Source organism: Salmo salar, chromosome ssa03 (genome assembly GCF_905237065.1).
Source record: "Salmo salar chromosome ssa03, Ssal_v3.1, whole genome shotgun sequence".
Taxonomy (NCBI): domain Eukaryota; kingdom Metazoa; phylum Chordata; class Actinopteri; order Salmoniformes; family Salmonidae; genus Salmo; species Salmo salar.
Window position 1 is genome coordinate 89,818,677 of NC_059444.1, and position 10,009 is coordinate 89,828,685.

The window sequence follows — 10,009 nt, forward strand, 5'->3', positions numbered from 1 at the left end:
TATTTCAAGGCCTACCTTCAAACTCAGTGCCTCTTTGCTTGACATCATGGGAAAATCAAAAGAAATCAGCCAAGACCTCAGAAAAAAAATTGTAGACCTCCACAGGTCTGGTTCATCCTTGGGAGCAATTTCCAAATGCCTGAAGGTACCATGTTCATCTGTACAAACAATAGTATGCAAGTATAAACACCATGGGACCACGCAGCTGTCATACCGCTCAGGAAGGAGACGCGTTCTGTCTCCTAGAGATGAACATACTTTGGTGTGAAAAGTGCAAATCAATCCCAGAACAACAGCAAAGGACCTCGTGAAGTTGCTGGAGGAAACGGGTACAAAAGTATCTATATCCACAGTAAAACGAGTCCTATATCGACATAACCTGAAAGGCCGCTCAGCAAGGAAGAAGCCACTGCTCCAAAACCGCCATAAAAAAGCCAGACTACGGATTGCAACTGCACATGAGGACAAAGATTGTACTTTTTGGAGAAATGTCCTCTTGTCTGATGAAACCAAAATAGAACTGTTTGGCCATAATGACAATCGTTATGTTTGGAGGAAAAAGGGGGAGGCTTGCAAGCCGAAAAACACCATCCCAACCGTGAAGCATGGGGGTGGCAGCATCATGTTATGGGGGTGCTTTTCTGCAGGAGGGACTGGTGCACTTCATAAAATAGATCGCATCACGAGGAAGGAAAATTATGTGGATATATTGAAGCAACATCTCAAGACATCAGTCAGGAAGTTAAAGCTTGGTCGCAAATGGGTCTTCCAAATGGACAATGACCCCAAGCATACGTCCAAAGTTGTGGCAAAATAGCTTAAGGACAACAAAGTCAAGGTATTGGAGTGGCAATCACAAAGCCCTGACCTCAATCCTATAGAAAATTTGTGGGCAGAACTGAAAAAGCGTGCACAAGCAAGGAGGCCTACAAACCAGACTCAGTTACACCAGCTCTGTCAGGAGGAATGGGCCAAAATTCACCCAACTTATTGTGGGAAGCTTGTGGAAGGCTACCCAAAAGGTTTGACCCAAGTTAAACAATTTAAAAGCAATGCTACCAAATACTAATTGAGTTTATGTAAACTTCTGACCCACTGGGAATGTGATGAAAGAAATAAAAGCTGAAATAAATAATTCTCTCTACTATTATTCTGACATTTCACATTCTTAACTTCACTAGGGTAGGGGGCAGCATTCGGAATTTTGGATGAAAAGCGTGCCCAAATTAAACTGCCTGATACTCAGGCCCAGAAGCTAGGATATGCATATTTGGATAGAAAACACTCTAAAATTTCCAAAACTGTTAAAATAATGTCTGTGAGTATAACAGAACTGATATGACAGGCGAAAACCTGAGGAAAATCCATCCAGGAAGTACTATTATTTTTGAAAGGCTGTTTTTCCATTGAAAGCCTATCCACCATACAGAGACTTAGGACCCAGTTCACGATCTCTATGGCTTCTTCTACATGTGGCCAGTCTTTAGGCATTGTTTCAGGCTTTTACTCTGAAAAATGAGGGAGATACAGAACTTTCAATGAGTGGACAGTGGAAATTTCCAGACATGAGTCCAGCGCATGATCGGGAGCGCACCTTTCTTATTTCTCCTTTTCTATTGATGAAGCTTTTGTCCGGTTGAAATATTATTGATTATTTATGACAAAAACAACCTGAGGATTGATTTTAAACATCGTTTGACATGTTTCTACGAACTTTTATTGTACTTTTTTAGACTTTTGAGAGCGCGCTTTGTGCCTTTTGGATTACTGAACTAAACGCACCAACAAAAGTGAGATTTTTGGACATAAAGAGGGACAATATCGAACAAAACAAACATTTATTGTGTAACATGAAGTCCTGGGAGTGCCACCAGATGAAGATCAAAGGTTAGTGATTCATTTCATCGCTATTTCTGACTTTTATGAGTCCTCCGCTGGAAAATGTCTGTATGGTTTCTTGTGGCTAGGCACTGTCCTAACACAATCGCATGGTGTGCTTTCACCGTAAAGCCTAATTGAAATCGGACACTGTGGTTGGATTAACAAGAAGTTTATCTTTAAAATGGTGTATAATACTTGTATGTTTGAGGAATTTTAATTATGGGATTTCTGTTGTTTGAATTTGGCGCCTTGCAATTTCACTGGCTGTTGTCGAGGTGGGAGGCTAATGACACCAGAGAGGTTAAAATAAAGAGGTGATCCTAACACCTAAAACAGGGAATCTTTACTAGGATTAAATGTCAGGAATTGTGGAAAACTGAGTTTAATTGTAGTTGGCTAAGGTGTATGTAAACTTTGACTTCATCTGTAAGTTATCCTGTATGAGCTTTTGTGCCGAATACATTACGTTGTTACAGGTGTCACGCTTATGGGCATGTGGCAGCACTGTGTAGGAGGGAGGTTCCTAGGTGTGAGAAGTGTGCAGAAGGGCATGAAAGAAAGGAATGTGTAGCATTGGGGAAAGTAGCGGTATGTGTTAATTGTAGGGGTGCCCATGGGGCTGGTGATCAGAAATGTCCTGTGCGCGAGAGACAGGTTGAGGTTTCCAGGATTAGAGTAGTGCAGACATTGTCATATGCTGAGGCAGTGAAGAAAATATAGGAAGATGAGTCAAAGGGGAGAGATCCTGAGAGGAGTGGTGTGAGTAGTAGATCTGTTACCAGCACAAAGGGATAAACCAACAAGTGATATATGTTTCAGTAAGATTGGAGTTTTGGAATTAATAGCATTGATTATCAACTGTACTGCTGGGATGGAATGTAAGTCGCAGAAAATAGAGGTTGTGGTGGCAGCTACAGAGAGGTATTGGGTGTGCGAGATTTGACATCAGAAGAGTTACAGGGTGTGTTAAGTGGCTGTTGGCCTGAAGTAGGACTAAATATATTTAAATAGTGGAGTATGGTTTTTATTTATTATTTTTTTAGTGAGTGTAGCATTAGATGGTAGTTTTATATTTTTGTATTATTATTATTTAAGCAAAGTATAAGGGAGTTATACTCCAGTCTAGTAGGTGGCGGTAGTGCAACATTTATTGGATGCCAACTGCCGTCAAACCTCATTGAAGAAGAAGGGAAACTTGGGTTCCAAGTGTCTCTCTGGTAAAAATAGGCGATAACAGACAAAAGGATTCTTGGTGGATAGGGTGTTGAACGTTTTCTTGACTTTAATAGATCAGATAAAATATTATCCATGATCTTTTTATTTGTCACAACTTAAAAAGAGTTTTGATGTTTAAAAGGAAGTGTGATTGCTCTGGTCTAGCTGTTCTTTATCTGAACGCTGTGACAAAGACAGTAAATGTGTACACTACAGTTACTTAAAGTTTCCCACTTTTATGGACTACTAAACAACTATTGATTTAGAGTTACCGCAAGTCGCAAAAAACAGGGGCTGCCTCCACTATTCCATCACCACTTCAACATCATCTAATCAACTAAAAGATGCCAAAAATGATTTAGTCTGTTTAACCTAAGCTAAATATGTGTTTGTCCATGGTACTGATTTCTGTGTGTGCTTGCAAGTAGAAAAAAACATGTTGACTCACCCAACTTGTAGAGAAATGCCAATGCCATCCTCATCTTCCATGTTCCCTGAAAGGTCTATGAACATCATACAGTACATGTTTTTAGTTTTTGTTGTCCTAGGCTACCTAGCTAAAATGTTTGCTCACTAGCCTTTAATTCATGGGCAACGATGCGCTAGTCCAGCTAGTTAATTGCCTCTTTTCAAATGATTACTCTTTTTGAGAAGTAACTGTGAGAAACTCATCTCACCACCTACACACTTTCAAAAAATGTCATTTGGACAATTATTATTTAGTATTTTGTTGTGTTGTATTCCATTATATTATAGTTTGGAGTATTTTCTGCGCCTATTATGCTCAAATTTTTGTGTTGGATTAAAACAACACTGTATATATACATTTACATATTTAGCAGACACTCTTGTCCAGAGCGACTTACAGTAGTGAATGCATACATTTTATTTCTTTTTTTTTTTCCTGTGCTGGCCCCCTGTGGGAATTGAACCCACAACCCTGGCGTTGCAAACACCATGCGTTGCAAACACCATGCTCTACCAACTGAGCTACAGGGAAGGCCATGTATATTTTACCTTTATTTTATCAGGGAGTCATACATATAGCTTCCATAAAGATTCCATTGGACTTTTCAGATTGACACATTTTTTATTACATTTATAATTTATCACTCTCACGTGCACATTTCCATCCATTAAGAATCAATGATGTGCTACCTTTTTGTAGTATTTCTGGTATTGCTAATTTCTTTTAGCCAAATCTCTGAGTTCTATCTAAGCTTGTCAGGAACTTGGCTTGGCAACAATACAGCTCTATTAGCTAACATTAGCTTACTTGTCCAAAGTCTAACACCTAGCCTCTGTAGCTAGCTAGCTAACACAAGTCACCTGAAAGCTAGCTAGCTAACAAAAAGGCAAATAAATGTAGCTAGCTGTAATTGTTTATGGAAATTTTGTTACACAAATAACTTCAGCCATTAGCTAGCTAGCAGACAACAACAGCTGACATCGACACAAACGCTAGCTAACAATAGCTAGTTGACGTCCAAATGCCAGTCCTACATTTGTACACAAAACATAGCTAGCTAGCTACATCAGTTCAAAACCAACTTGTCACGCTGCTACCTTAGAATACCTGCAATACATTTATAGAACTTTTATAGAAAAGTACAACCTTATTATCTACGCGGCAGTTAGTAGATGTGTGGAAACAGGCGGGGAACAGTGGGTAAAAGGTGATTAGCTTGTCTGTGCAGATTTAAGATATCTGACATTGATCACACGATGGCTCAACCATCTAACTGCAGTTGCCACAGATCACACCATTCTCTGTTCCTTTCTTCAAGGTTCCACACAGCTGAGTTCCTGCAGATAGTAAAAAATTGTATATGTCACATGCTGTGGTCGCACCCAAACAAACGGCTCTAATCTGTACACCCAGACATATGACTAAGTCACCCAAGACAAGTTTGTATGAGTGAAAAAACACTATCATATACTAATAGACAAGTAAAAAACAGCATAGCACTGTCTAATTTGTAATTTTCCACCACAATGGACACTATGTGCATAGAATATTTAGAATATCTGTACAATATGTAGGTGAAAAGATTGTGTGTGTATATATACAGAAATAGTTGAGTAGGAGGACCTTGACAAGAATACAGTATATATATATGAACTGGGTAATCTGCATCTGTGAAGGTTTGTGAGGGTCTTAGGGGCCAAGCCAATTTTCTTCAGCCTCCTGAGTTTGAAGAGGTGCTGTTGAGCCTTCTTCACTATATTATCTGTGTGGATGGACCATTTCAGATTGTCAGTGATGTGTACACAAAGGCACTTCAAGCTTTTTACCTTCACTGTTGCCCGTCAATGTGGATGGGAAGAGAGCAGCAGATTGCATTCGTGATCTGATTTGCGAAGGGAGGTCAGAGGAGGGCAAATACACATGTAAACAGAACATTGTCCACTGCAGTGTGCAAATGCATGCTGGCTAGCATCAGAAAAACTCACCAGTTTTGAACATCCAGAACAGATTCCAGTATGCTCCTTCTCCTGTCTTGACATTTTTATCCAAATCTGTGCTGATCAACAGTGCCAAACTAACAACTCTGCCATTAGACAGCCTTGATTGTATTTACAGCTCTGATCTGGATGGTGGACTAGCCCATGTGTTGGATATTTGTCAATTCTAGTGGAGTGGCAATGGGGTGGGGGAGGGGCTAATGCCCCCCCAAACCCTAATAAAAATGTTATGTATTTAACCTTCATTTCACTAGGAAAGTCCGTTAAGAACAAATGTATAATGATGGGCCAAACCCTCCCCATATACATTTACATTTTAGTCATTTAGCAGACACTCTTATCCAGAGCGACTTACAGTAGTGAATGCATACATTTCATACATTTTTCTTTTTTCTTTTTTTTTCGTACTGGTGCCCCGTGGGAATCGAGCCCACAACCCTGGCGTTGCAAACACCATGGACTACCAACTGAGCCACAAATGCATAGGGTGCATAACTCTGCAACGCTTTAGACTAGAAACAAGCTGTAAAAGGCACCAGAAAGACTCTATTGTACATGGGGATAACTGTATAAATTGACATTCATTTAATTTAGGGTGGAAGTTAAAACCAAATAATTGATGGATTTGGCTCAAAATACTACATCATAATGAGCAGCAGTAGTTCAGGTTTTTCCTCACTGGTTATGACATATCACGATTTCGCAGGTGTTGGCGTCCTTCAAATTTTGGAAAGGGGAGGGGACATTCGGCCCGCATCTTGAAAGAGACGGTGAAGCTCTTCGTTACAGCATCTCTTAAGCTCTCCTGCTAACACGTATGAACCCAAAATTAAATTGAGCATCTGACCAATTACGTGAGACATTAGTTCTGGGTTAACCTCTCTGGGAAATGTGGGACGCTAGCGTCCTACCCGCGGGACACACTATTCAACAGCCAGTGAAATAGCAGGGCGCCAAATTCAAAACAACAAGAATCTCAGAATTCACATTTCTCAAACATACAACTATTTTACACCATTTTAAAGATGAACTTCTCGTTAATCCAATCACATTGTCCTATTTCAAAAAGGCTTTACGGCGAAAGCATAGTATTAGATTATGTTAGGACAGCGCCGAGACAAGAAAAACCACACAGCCATTTTCCAAGCAAGGAGAGGGGTCACAAAAACCAGAAATACAGCTAAAATGAATCACTAACCTTTGATGATCTTCATCAGATGGCACTCATAGGACTTCATGTTACACAATACATGTATGTTTTGCTCGATAAAGTTCATATTTATATCCAAAAAACCCATTTTACATTGGCGTGTAATGTTCAGAAATGTTTTGCCTCCCAAAACTTCCAGTGAATGAGAACATCAATTTACAGAAATACTCATCATAAACGTTGATAAACTATTAAACTGTTATTCAAAGAATTATAGATGCACTTCTCCTTAATGCAACCACTGTGTCAGATTTCAAAAAAACTTTACAGCGAAAGCACACTTTGCAATAATCTGAGTACAGCGCTCAGAGACTAAACCAAACCCGCCATTTTGTGGAGTCAACAAAACTCAGAAATAACATTATAAATATTCACTTACCTTTGATGATCTTCGTCGGAATGCACTCCCAGGAATCCCAGTTCCCCAAGAAATGTTCATTTGTTTCGATAAAGTCCATATATATGTCCAATTACCTCCTTTTTGTTTGCACGTTCGGTAGAGTACTCCAAATGCACTGTGCTCGCGCAGTTAAGTTCAGACGAAAAGTAAAAAAAGTTATATTACCGACGATGTATAGAATGTCAAACGATGTATAGAATCAATCTTTAGGATGTTTTTATCATAAATCTTCCATAATATTCCAACCGGACGATTCCTTTGTCTTCAGAAAAGAAAAGGAACACAGCTAACTCTCATGGGAGCGCGCGCCACTGAGCTCATGTCATTTTCTCACTCATCTACTTCAAGGAGCTCTTATTCTCTCCCTATTCACAGTAGAAGCATGAAACATTCTAAAGACTGTTGACATCTAGTGGAAGCCTTAGGAAGTGCAAAATGAACCCTAAGTCACTGTATACTGGATAGGGAATCACTTGAAAAACTACAAACCCCCAAAGCCCGTCCCCCTCTGCCCTGCCGGAGTCCCCTGGTCACAACTCTCCCGTTAGCGCCTTACTGTTGAGTCTGAATAGGGTGTCTGAGCGAATGGTCGACTTCAGAAAAACACATGGATTTGTTTTCATCAAGTAAGAACAATGGGGTGTGTAGACGACAATCTTCTTCTGCCATTTCTGTTAAATCATAATGATAAACAGTATACACTCAGTGGCCAGTAAAAATTATTTGTTTATGGACTCACATTTCCAAAACCTAGTTATTCAGTGTTTTCCCTAACCATCATTTTCTCAGTGGGAGGGGCTTATCATCTGGGGAGCCTCAACAACATCATGTTGCTGATGAAACAGAGAAGAGTCTCTCCAGATGAGAACAAGAAACCTCAGCAGAAACGCTACTCTTTTTTTCTCCGCAATTTCGTGGTATCCAATTGGTAGTTAGTCTTGTCTCATCGCTGCAACTCCCGTACGGACTCGGGAGAGGTGAAGGTTGAGAGCTGTGCGTCCTCCGAAACACAACCCAACCAAGTTGCATTGCTTCTTGACACAATGCCCACTTACATCTAGATGTTCCGCTAGCGGAACACCGCTCCAATATCCAATGATAGGGCGTGGCGCGAATTACAAACTCCTCAAAAATCCCCAAACTTCAATTTTTCAAACATATGACTATTTTACACCATTTTAAAGACAAGACTCTCCTTTAACTAACCACATTGTCCGATTTCAAAAAGGCTTTACAACGAAACCAAAACATTAGATTATGTCAGGAGAGTACCCAGCCAGAAATAATCACACACCCATTTTTCAAGCTAACATATATATCACAAAAACCAAAACCACAGCTAAATGCAGCACTAACCTTTGATGATCTTCATCAGATGACACTCCTAGGACATTATGTTATACAATATATGCATGTTTTGTTCAATCAAGTTCATATTTATATCAAAAACCAGCTTTTTACATTAGCATGTGACGTTCAGAACTAGCATACCCACCGAAACTTCCGGTGAATTTACTAAATTACTCACGATAAACGTTCACAAAAAACATAACAATTATTTTAAGAATTATAGATACAGAACTCCTTTATGTAATAGCGGTGTCAGATTTTAAAATGGCTTTTCGGTGAAAGCACATTTTGCAATATTCTGAGTAGATAGCCCGGCCATCATGGCTAGCTATTTTGACACCCACCAAGTTTGGCAATCACCAAACTCAGATTTACTATAAGAAAAATTGGATTACCTTTGCTGTTCTTCATCAGAATGCACTCCCAGGACTTGTACTTTACACCCAATGTTGTTTTGGTTCCAAATAATCCATAGTTATATCCAAATAGCGGCATTTTGTTCTTGCGTTCAAGACACTATCCGAAGGGTGACGCGCCGGCGCATATCGTGACAAAAAAATTCAAAATATTCCATTACCGTACTTCGAAGCATGTCAAACGCTGTTTGAAATCAATTTTTATGCGATTTTTCTCGTAAAATAGCGATAATATTCAGACCGGGAGACGTCGTTTTCGTTCAAAGACTGAAAATGTAAAATGGACTCTTAACGAGCACGCGCGCACCCGTTTCATTGTTCTCAGAACGACCACTATCCAAATGCGCTACTGTTTTTCAGCCAGGGACTGCAGAGTCATCATTCCCCGTTCTGGCGCCTTCTGAGAGCCTATGGGAGCCTTAAAAAATGTCTCGTTACAGCAGAGATGCTCTATTTTCCATAAAGAGGCTATAGAAGGCCAATAAATGGTCAGAGAGGGCACTTCCTGTATGCAATCTTCTCAGGTTTTGGCCTGCCATATGAGTTCTGTTATACTCACAGACACCATTCAAACAGTTTTAGAAACTTTAGGGTGTTTTCTATCCAAATCAAGCAATTATATGCATATTCTAGTTTCTGGGCAGGAGTAATAACCAGATTAAATCGGGTATGTTTTTTATCCGGACATGGAAATACTGCCCCCTATCCTAAACAGGTTAACCCGGAAGCCAGCCGCACCAATGTGTCAGAGTAAACACCGTTCACCTGGCGACCGTGTCAGCGTGCACTGCGCCCGGCCCGCCACAGGAGTCGCTGGTGCAAGATGGGACAAGGACATCCCTGCCGGCCAAACCCTCCCCTAACTCGGACAATGCTGGGCCAATTGTGTGCCGCCCCATGGGTTTCCTGGTCTCGGCCGGCTGTGACAGAGCCTGGACTCAAACCCAGATTCTCTAGTGGTACAGCTAGCACTGCGATTCAGTGATTTAGACCACTGCGCCATTCAGGAGGCCCACCACTGCTACTCTGTGGGGAGAGTTTCACAAGCCGGCATGGCTTCATTATTCAACA

At 40.5% G+C, this 10,009-nt stretch overlaps 1 long non-coding RNA gene across 1 annotated transcript; it reads right to left on the reverse strand.

Moving 5' to 3' along the window:
- Positions 1 to 4,166: 4,166 nt before the first annotated feature.
- LOC106601486 (uncharacterized) lies at positions 4,167 to 5,709 on the reverse strand. Its single transcript, XR_001328018.2, has 3 exons — positions 5,551 to 5,709; positions 5,392 to 5,447; positions 4,167 to 4,902 (listed from the first exon to the last, which is right to left on the reverse strand). It is a non-coding gene; the product is annotated as an uncharacterized lncRNA (long non-coding RNA).
- Positions 5,710 to 10,009: the final 4,300 nt, after the last annotated feature.